At 45.3% G+C, this 10,000-nt stretch overlaps 3 non-coding genes across 3 annotated transcripts in view; all 3 read right to left on the bottom strand.

Moving 5' to 3' along the window:
- Positions 1 to 965, bottom strand: part of LOC149408651 (large subunit ribosomal RNA) — a 4,064-nt gene extending 3,099 nt beyond the window's left edge. Inside the window, exon 1 of the ribosomal RNA XR_016305440.1 lies at positions 1 to 965. This exon is cut by the window's left edge and continues 3,099 nt beyond it. This is a non-coding gene — a ribosomal RNA (large subunit ribosomal RNA).
- A 411-nt stretch (positions 966 to 1,376) lies between these two features.
- On the bottom strand, positions 1,377 to 1,538 carry LOC149408652 (5.8S ribosomal RNA). Its single transcript, XR_016305443.1, has one exon. It is a non-coding gene; the product is annotated as a 5.8S ribosomal RNA (ribosomal RNA).
- Positions 1,539 to 1,867: 329 nt separating this feature from the next.
- LOC149408653 (small subunit ribosomal RNA) lies at positions 1,868 to 3,807 on the bottom strand. Its single transcript, XR_016305435.1, has one exon. It is a non-coding gene; the product is annotated as a small subunit ribosomal RNA (ribosomal RNA).
- Between the last annotated feature and the right edge of the window lie 6,193 nt (positions 3,808 to 10,000).

The following is a 10,000-nucleotide window of genomic DNA, read 5'->3' on the forward strand; positions in this document are numbered from 1 at the left end:
TTTATCAGTGTTCCCAATGACTCGCGCACATGCTAGACTCCTTGGTCCGTGTTTCAAGACGGGTCCTGTGAGTGCCCAAAACAAAACCACCGCCGACCGGGACGCGTCCCGTCCGAGAGCGCGCCGCTAACGACGGACACCCGACGCGCGACACCCGCGACGCACTAGACGCCGGGGGCCACGCGAAGGACGCCGCTGCAGCGCGACGGACGCCCGCGAGGGGCGGACGCGATCCTCGTTCTCTACCGTCGCTGCGTAATGTACGCCGCGGCCGTGGACACCGCGGCTCCGCCTCGCAGAGCGAGACGGGTCAACCGCACGGCGCATTCGACCGCGGCGCGACGGGTCGCGGTGTTATACTAAGGGAGAAGTGCACGCGCTCCGGGAGCCTGACGGCGCACCCGCGCACCCACCGCCCCGACCCGAAAGCCGAAGGCGAAGGTTTGCGCGAGGCGCGAGCCCCGACGGAAGACACGATGAATCTCCCCGTTCGCTCGTTTGAGTTCCACAGGTTTACCCCTGAACGGTTTCACGTACTCTTTAACTCTCTCTTCAAAGTTCTTTTCAACTTTCCCTCACGGTACTTGTTCGCTATCGGTCTCGTGGTAGTATTTAGCCTTAGATGGAGTTTACCACCCACTTAGGGCTGCACTCTCAAGCAACCCGACTCTAGGGAGAGAGACCGTCGCGGCCGGCTACCGTCACCACGGGCCTGGCACCCTCTGCGGGTAAGCGGGCCCCGTTCAAGATGAACTTGGACAGGCAGCCGTGACTAATGACCGCGCGTGTATGTATAACTCTCCTCCCGAACGCTACATTTCCCGGCGGCCCGCCGGGGCCGCAGGATTCAGCGCTGGGCTCTTCCCGTTTCGCTCGCCGCTACTCGGGGAATCCTCGTTAGTTTCTTTTCCTCCGCTTACTGATATGCTTAAGTTCGGCGGGTGATCTCTCCTGATTTGAGGTCGACAACAAAAATTTTATAAATTCGAGAAGTACGCAAAGCAACAGTGTGCGCGTATTCTCGCCCGTGCAGACTCTGTCAAGCGGGCGCGAAACCGACGAGCGTCCGCGGAGGTGCGCGCGGCCGAGAGCGCGAAGATCGCCCCGGACAGCCGACCGCTCGCGCGGTAGACTGCCCAGTTTTCAGCGTCGTCGCTAGCTCAAGGCTCGCACGCGTTCCTCCGCGTTTGGTATAACGCAAGCGGAAATCGCGCGCATCGAGAGAGCACTTCGTCAAATTTAACCGGACGCCGAGGTCCCGGCGCGCGTCTCCGAGGAGACGACGCGCGCGGGCCCCGGCGACGCCGGCAACGCTCGCTCTGCGCGCCCCCGTCCGAGGACGGGGGCGAGAGAACAGTCTGGTCGCATTGTGTGCGCGACCCTCAAACAGGAGTGGTCCGTCGACAAACTACGTCTTGCTCGGACCGCAATGTGCGTTCGAAATGTCGATGCTCATGTGTCCTGCAGTTCACACTCTGACGCGCATTTAGCTGCGTTCTTCATCGACCCACGAGCCGAGTGATCCGCCGTTCAGGGTAATAATGATAAAACAAACATAAATAGATACGTTTTAGTTTTCGGTTTTTACAATTTGGTTTGCGTTTTCGAAATGTTTATAATTCCATTCGACAAAAAGATTAATTTTGTACCGCCGCCTTCACGGCGACGGGTAAAATTTCACCGGACGAGCGGATAGAGGACGGAGCCCTCCTCCGCTCGACGCCGGCGGTTCTCGGTTCGCATCGGCGCCCTAGGGCGATCTCCGACGCAGTAATTTAGCATTCGTTCGATTATGGTTTATATGTATAATATGTTTTGTTTCATAATAATATTTCATATCATGGAAAGCACAAACATTAAACACAGGAAATGATCCTTCCGCAGGTTCACCTACGGAAACCTTGTTACGACTTTTACTTCCTCTAAATGATCAAATTCGGTCAAACTTTCCGACGCGTCGGATGCCCGTGAGAGCTTCCGCGCACCAGTCCGAAGACCTCACCAAATCATCCATCGGTAGTAGCGACGGGCGGTGTGTACAAAGGGCAGGGACGCAATCAACGCGAGCTGGTGACTCGCTTTTACTAGGAATTCCTCGTTCATGGGGGAGAATTGCAAACCCCAATCCCTATCACGAAGGGGTTTCATCGGGTTACCCGGGCCGTTAGGCCAAGGAGGACACGCTGATCCCTTCAGTGTAGCGCGCGTGCGGCCCAGGACATCTAAGGGCATCACAGACCTGCTATTGCTCAATCTCGTGCGGCTATATATACCGCCGGTCCCTCTAAGAAGATTTTCATTGTACGCCGGTAGTGAAGACCGCGAAACGCACGACCCCGACGCGCGAACGCCGAAGCCGCGCGCACACGGACCCTCGTGATACCGGTTGCACGTCTATTTAATAGGCTAGAGTTACGTTCGTTACCGGAATTAACCTGACAAATCGCTCCACCAACTAAGAGCGGCCATGCACCACCACCCACCGAATCGAGAAAGAGCTGTTAATCCGTCAATCCTTCCAGTGTCCGGGCCTGGTGAGTTTTCCCGTGTTGAGTCGAATTAAGCCGCAGGCTCCACTCCTGGTGGTGCCCTTCCGTCAATTCCTTTAAGTTTCAGCTTTGCAACCATACTCCCCCCGGAGCCCGAAAGCTTTGGTTTCCCGGGAGCTGCCCACCGGGTTAAAATTATGAAACTTCGGCGGATCGCTGGCTGGCATCATTTATGGTTAGAACTACAGCGGTATCTAATCGCCTTCGAACCTCTAACTTTCGTTCTTGATTAATGAAAACACCTTTGGCAAATGCTTTCGCTTTAGTCCGTCTTGCGACGATCCAAGAATTTCACCTCTAACGTCTCAATACGAATGCCCCCAGTCGTCCCTATTAATCATTACCTCTGGTATCAGAAAGCCAACAAAACAGAACCGAGGTCCTATTCTATTATTCCATGCGTACAATATTCAGGCAAGTGTTAGCCCGCTTTGAGCACTCTAATTTGTTCAAAGTAAACAGCCGCGACGGCCCGCCTCGGTGCGCGGCCGACCGTGAGGCCGACCGACACACGCCGGCGGTGGACGCACCGGCGAGAAGCCCCGCAGACGTGCCTGTCGTACCGCATTCGGTAGACCGACACCGCAGGACACAATTTCAACTACGAGCTTTTTAACCGCAACAACTTTAGTATATGCTATTGGAGCTGGAATTACCGCGGCTGCTGGCACCAGACTTGCCCTCCAATGGATCCTCATTAAAGGATTTAAAGTGTAATCATTCCGATCACGAGGCCTCGGACGAGTCCCGTATCGTTATTTTTCGTCACTACCTCCCCGTGCCGGGAGTGGGTAATTTGCGCGCCTGCTGCCTTCCGTGGATGTGGTAGCCGTTTCTCAGGCTCCCTCTCCGGAATCGAACCCTGATTCCCCGTTACCCGTGACAACCATGGTAGTCGCATAAACTACCATCGACAGTTGATAAGGCAGACATTTGAAAGATGCGTCGCCGGTGCTAGACCGTGCGATCAGCTCAAAGTTATCTAGAGTCATCTCGAATGGCGACGGACGGGGCGCGAACCCCGCCGCCGATTGGTTTTTGATCTAATAAAAGCATTCCTCCCGTTACCGGTCAGAACCTCGTTTGCATGTATTAGCTCTAGAATTGCCACAGTTATCCAAGTAACCGTGTACGATCTAAGGAACCAAAACTGATATATTGAGCCATTCGCGGTTTCACCTTAATTCGGCTTTTACTGAGACTTGCATGGCTTAGTCTTTGAGACAAGCATATGATTACTGGCAGGATCAACCAGGGAGCTGCACCACCGTCGGAGGGTTTTTAATCCTCCGAACGACAGAGGCCCGCCCTCGCGTAGAGGGCGCGGACAACACGGCGTTAAAGAACACGCGACGGAGTCACCCGCACGAGTCACGCTCATTATGCGTACCGCTATATTCTCCCGCTCGGCGACCGTCGCTAGACGAAAGCTCCGCGGGAAAATTTTTGCTTCAAACGAAGAAAGCGCGCGTAGGACGGCTCCCGCCCGAGAGAGAGAGACCGCACCCGCGACGACGCTATCGTCCGATTTATAATTCCCATTCGTAAAACGTGTACACCGAAAGCGCACGCCTTTGGCGAGGCAACAGTGAGACGGGGATAAAATCCTCCGCCTTTGCTTTTGAAAATTCTGCTCGCGCGGAACTCCAGAGTCAAAACATGAGCGCGAACGCCGCGCAGAAGCGGGCGTCACGTAGTTTCTCGCAAATAACACCGCCGACACGACCGATAGGCCGCCGCAGTTTGCGAACGCCGTGCATCGAGAGCCCGCCACACTCGGCGGGCACAAAGCTGTGCCGGGTCGCGTTCTCGCTCGGGACGGCGCCGAGCGCGATGCGCCCGCTCCGACCCCTCGAAGGCGCGCAGGCGGCCGGGCCGTCGGGCCTCGGGCGGCTCGCGAAACCGGGCACAAGGCGCTCGGTCTCGGTAAATAAATTTACTCTCGTCACTTACTTTCGTATTCGCATTTTGGAAATTTTAAATTATTTCATTTAATCGATGATACCGACCGACCGTTCCCGGTGAGTTTAAAAAAACTTAATACAGAGGTACGTAGTTATTTCAAATTTACACAATAAGAACATATTTCAAATAAAAATAAAAACTTAACATAGATATAATAATAATAATAATAAATAACTAACATAACTAACTAAATATATAACTAACAGATCGAGCGATTAGTCATAATAGAACCGATATAGTTTTACATGACAAAATTTTTAAAAATAACTTATATCATCGATGTCGCTATTCCGAATTCCTGTAATATTCAAAAATCTGTTAGTGAAAAAATAAGAAAATACACAGATTTAGGAAATGAGAAAAAAAGAATTTGGCATTCTCAGACTATAAAAATATTACCATTCGTTATTTCGGCTACCGGCATTATACCTAGCTCTCTTATTAAAAATTTAGGCGTATTAGATCTATCAAAAAATTTATATATAAAGATGCAAAAGTCGGTCATTTTGAATACATGTAGGATAACAAAAGATTTTTTTAAATGTTTATGTTGAGGGATCTGTAGGATTTATTTATAGGCCCCGTTAGGAGTTCTACCGAGCCGAACCCTCCGATATGAAAATATCTGGAGTCGGTGAATTATTTTCCCATTTGATCTCTGTTGAGTTGACGTGTTGTTCTTGTATTGTTTTGTATTTATTTTACTTTTTTAAATTTAAATTCCATTGACAAAGATCAATTTTTTGCTAATAAGTATTGGCAAAAAATTTTTATTGGCATAAAATTATATTGGCAGAAGATTTTATTGGCATCAAATTTTATTGGCAGAAAATTTTATTGGCCTAAAATTTTATTGGCATAAAATTATATTGGCAGAAAATTTTATTGGCATCAAATTTTATTGGCATCAAATTTTATTGGCAGAAAATTTTATTGGCATAAATTTTAATGGCAAAAATTTTTGTCAATTTATCTATTTGCAAAAATTGTAATCGCACCTAACCTGACCTGACCTAACCTAACCTAACCTAACCTAACCTAACCTAACCTAACCTAACCTAACCTAACCTAACCTAACCTAACCTAACCTAACCTAACCTAACCTAACCCAACCTAACCTAACCTAACCTAACCAAACCTAACCTAACCTAACCAAACCTAACTTAACCTAACCTAACCTAACCTAACCTAACCTAACCTAACCTAACCTAACCTAACCTAACCAAACCTAACCTAACCTAACCTAACCTAACCTAACCTAACCTAACCTAACCTAACCTAACCTAACCTAACCTAACCTAACCTAACCTAACCTAACCTAACCTAACCTACACTAACCCAACCTAACCCAACCTAACCTAACCTAACCTAACCTAACCTAACCTAACCTAACCTAACCTAACCTAACCTAACCTAACCTAACCTAACCTAACCTAACCTAACCTAACCTAACCTAACCTAACCTAACCTAACCTAACCTGATACATAAAGTAAATTCACCCGGCACCCACAAGACTAGGCAACATTTTAGAATTGTTATATTATATCATTTATTCTGTTGAGTTAAAAAAAAAAAAAAAACTTAATAGACGACATTGAAATTAAATCAAATAAATTCATATTTACACGTACATTTTTTAAAAATATATTCAATTAAAAATTAACATTTTTACCTCTACAAGAGTCCAAAAACACTCGTCTGTGAAGTGTAAAAAAATAATAATAAAATTTTACTTTTAAAACATATGTAAATAGGAGAAAAAAAAAATCATAACAAAACATATAAAGTGAAGAGATTTTTGTATATTTATACATAAGTACATACATACATACATACATACATACATACATAGTAAGAAAACGATTTTAAAAGGGATTCGAATAAAACAAATTCACCGACTATTACAGACCGCGATGCGCCCGCTCCGACTCCTCGACTGCGCTCAGACGGACGCCCGGGCGGTCGGGCCTCTCGCGGAACCGGCCGCAGTAGCGCGAGCCGCGTCGCCTCATCTCCGGCCGTCTGCCCGACTGCTCACGCTCGGTCTCGAAAAAATAAATTTACCCTCGTCGCTCACGTCTTCTCACTATCGAAATGTTAAATTATACATACATACATACATACATACATACATACATACATACATACATACATACATACATACATACATACATACATACATACATACATAGTAAGAAAACGATTTTAAAAGGGATTCGAATAAAACAAATTCACCGACTATTACAGACCGCGATGCGCCCGCTCCGACTCCTCGACTGCGCTCAGACGGACGCCCGGGCGGTCGGGCCTCTCGCGGAACCGGCCGCAGTAGCGCGAGCCGCGTCGCCTCATCTCCGGCCGTCTGCCCGACTGCTCACGCTCGGTCTCGAAAAAATAAATTTACCCTCGTCGCTCACGTCTTCTCACTATCGAAATGTTAAATTATACATACATACATACATACATACATACATACATACATACATACATACATAGTAAGAAAACGATTTTAAAAGGGATTCGAATAAAACAAATTCACCGACTATTACAGACCGCGATGCGCCCGCTCCGACTCCTCGACTGCGCTCAGACGGACGCCCGGGCGGTCGGGCCTCTCGCGGAACCGGCCGCAGTAGCGCGAGCCGCGTCGCCTCATCTCCGGCCGTCTGCCCGACTGCTCACGCTCGGTCTCGAAAAAATAAATTTACCCTCGTCGCTCACGTCTTCTCACTATCGAAATGTTAAATTATACATACATACATACATACATACATACATACATACATACATACATACATACATACATAGTAAGAAAACGATTTTAAAAGGGATTCGAATAAAACAAATTCACCGACTATTACAGACCGCGATGCGCCCGCTCCGACTCCTCGACTGCGCTCAGACGGACGCCCGGGCGGTCGGGCCTCTCGCGGAACCGGCCGCAGTAGCGCGAGCCGCGTCGCCTCATCTCCGGCCGTCTGCCCGACTGCTCACGCTCGGTCTCGAAAAAATAAATTTACCCTCGTCGCTCACGTCTTCTCACTATCGAAATGTTAAATTATACATACATACATACATACATACATACATACATACATACATACATACATACATACATACATGATAAGAAAACTAAAAAATAAACATTTTCACACTGAGGGCCATTAAGTGCGGCCCGTTTACTCCCGCCGTTTACCCGCGGCTACCACCCGAAATGAGATCCTCTCAGCTCCGCTCCGGTCCCAATGCTCCCGTAACATTTAAATTTTTTATTCTACGCTGCAAGAATGACGTTCCGAATTCGATTCCGAAATAAAAATCTATAAAAATAAATAAATTACAATTTCACATTGAGGGCCATTAAGTGCGGCCCGTTTACTCCCGCCGTTTACCCGCGGCTATCATCCGAAATGAGATCTTGTCAGCTCCGGTCCCAATGCTCTCGAAACCTTTAAATTTAATATTCTACACTAAGAATGGCGTTCCGAATTAGATTCTGAAATAAAATACGTCAAAAAAAAAGTTTTTTTTTCTTTTAAATCACACCGTGCCCGGGGCAAATGGCGTCATCGGGTGCGTCGCAGTTACTCCCGCCGTCCACCCGCGGCCGCTACTCGATATCAGATCCCACTCATCGCCGGCCCCGCTGCACCGAACCGCGGCTAAATTTATTATTCTACACTAAGAATGACGTTATGAGTTCGATTCTGAAATTTAAAAAAAATAAATATTTTATTTTTAAATAAGAAAATTTTGAAAACACGTTGAGGGCCGTTAAGTGCGTCCCAGTTACTCCCGCGCTTTACCCGCGCCCGCCGCTCTGAATTGCATTCCCTCACCTCCTGACGAAAATGATTTATTTAATTTATTAATTATCGAAGACAATATTACCGATTTCTAAACGAAAATCTGAAACAGAAAAATCAGAAAAGGATACGGTCACATCTAGGACTGATTTTTTTTTTTTATTATTTTGGTGATTTTTCTCTTTCAGATTTTCTTTTAGAATTCGCTAATATTATCTTCGATAATTAAATATTACAATATTAGGTTTTACTCAGTAAAGTTATTCCAAAAAATAAATAATTACTATTATTATTATTTATAATTTTTATTCACACATAAATATGACACTTAGGTACACAGCATAAGAAGAATAATAACAAAAAACCTAATTTTCCCCGAAACCGCTACGCCATCTATCGTCTACAATGTTTTGAACTCATCAAAAGACGAAAAAAAAGAAGAAAGGTTTGTGAATTGATTTCTTTTTTCGATATCATACTACAAGTCGTAAGTTGGGTTTCTATATTATATTGATCGGCGACCGGATAAATCATCAAAATGATAATTCATCACATATTTAAAAAGTTATGTAAAGTCATGGAAAGTGATGAAACAAAAACTTTTTTTTACTGGGTTAAGTAGGTTAGGTTAGGTCAGGTTAGGTTAGGTTGGGTTAGGTTAGGTTAGGTTAGGTAAGGTTAGGTTAGGTTAGGTTTAAACAAATCATCGTTTTTAATGATTCTATATCACTTTTTAAAAGTGTGTTGAACAGTCACCGTGTTGAGTTAGCATGGAACCATATTGATCATAAATTTTATATATAATCATAATACATAGGGCGACTGAAGAAAGCCACACTAAGTTTATCGAAAACCGCCACGAGTGTCGATGAAATAAATAAATAAATAAATTAATTAAAATTAAAAGAAAATCGATAAATGCAATCAGGTTGCATGATAAATCACCACAATGACAACAGAACACACATTGAAAAAGTGATATGAAGTCATTAAAAGTGATGAAACAAAAATTGGGTTAAATACTTATACTCGTAACCTATTCAACCTAGTTTTTGTTTCATCACTTTTCATGACCTCACATCGCCGTTTAAAGGTTTGTTGAATTTTGATTTTGACGATTTATCCGGTCACTAACCCCTAACCTAACCAGAATACGGGACACGTCTCCATCGTCTTTTTTTTTTCGAAAATTCGGTTAAAAAAAAAAAATAACATTCTGGAGGAGAACCACCACTTTCTTGCCCTGTTTTAGGTACTGACAGTACCCCTTCAGAGCAACAACTCGGAAACTGCTTTTAAATTTAACTGAAACTGTAATGAAACATTCTTTATGGGCATTCTGGTAATCATGTACCGCTTCTGTTGCGGTTATCATCTGGGCTCGCTCCACATGAATTAACATACACTTTACGCATTGAAAGAGTCCATAAATTTTTTTTAAGGTTTTTTTATTCTCGCGGCTCTATGGACGTTACCCTTGGCTTTACCCATCGATTTATATATTAGGCATGACCAATTACCACTCCCTAGAGACAAGTAGAGGTATTGCTTTGCTTAAATATTTTTTTCAACTAATAAACGATCACTTATCTAATAATGATATACTGGCCCAATTATTTTTTTTTTGTACCAGAGTCTCACTCTCGAGGACGTCATAACAATGACGTCTTCTATATAGT

This window comes from Hesperophylax consimilis, unplaced genomic scaffold (assembly GCF_061612785.1).
Source record: "Hesperophylax consimilis isolate HC1 unplaced genomic scaffold, BYU_Hcon_1.0 scaffold_140, whole genome shotgun sequence".
NCBI classification, from domain to species: domain Eukaryota; kingdom Metazoa; phylum Arthropoda; class Insecta; order Trichoptera; family Limnephilidae; genus Hesperophylax; species Hesperophylax consimilis.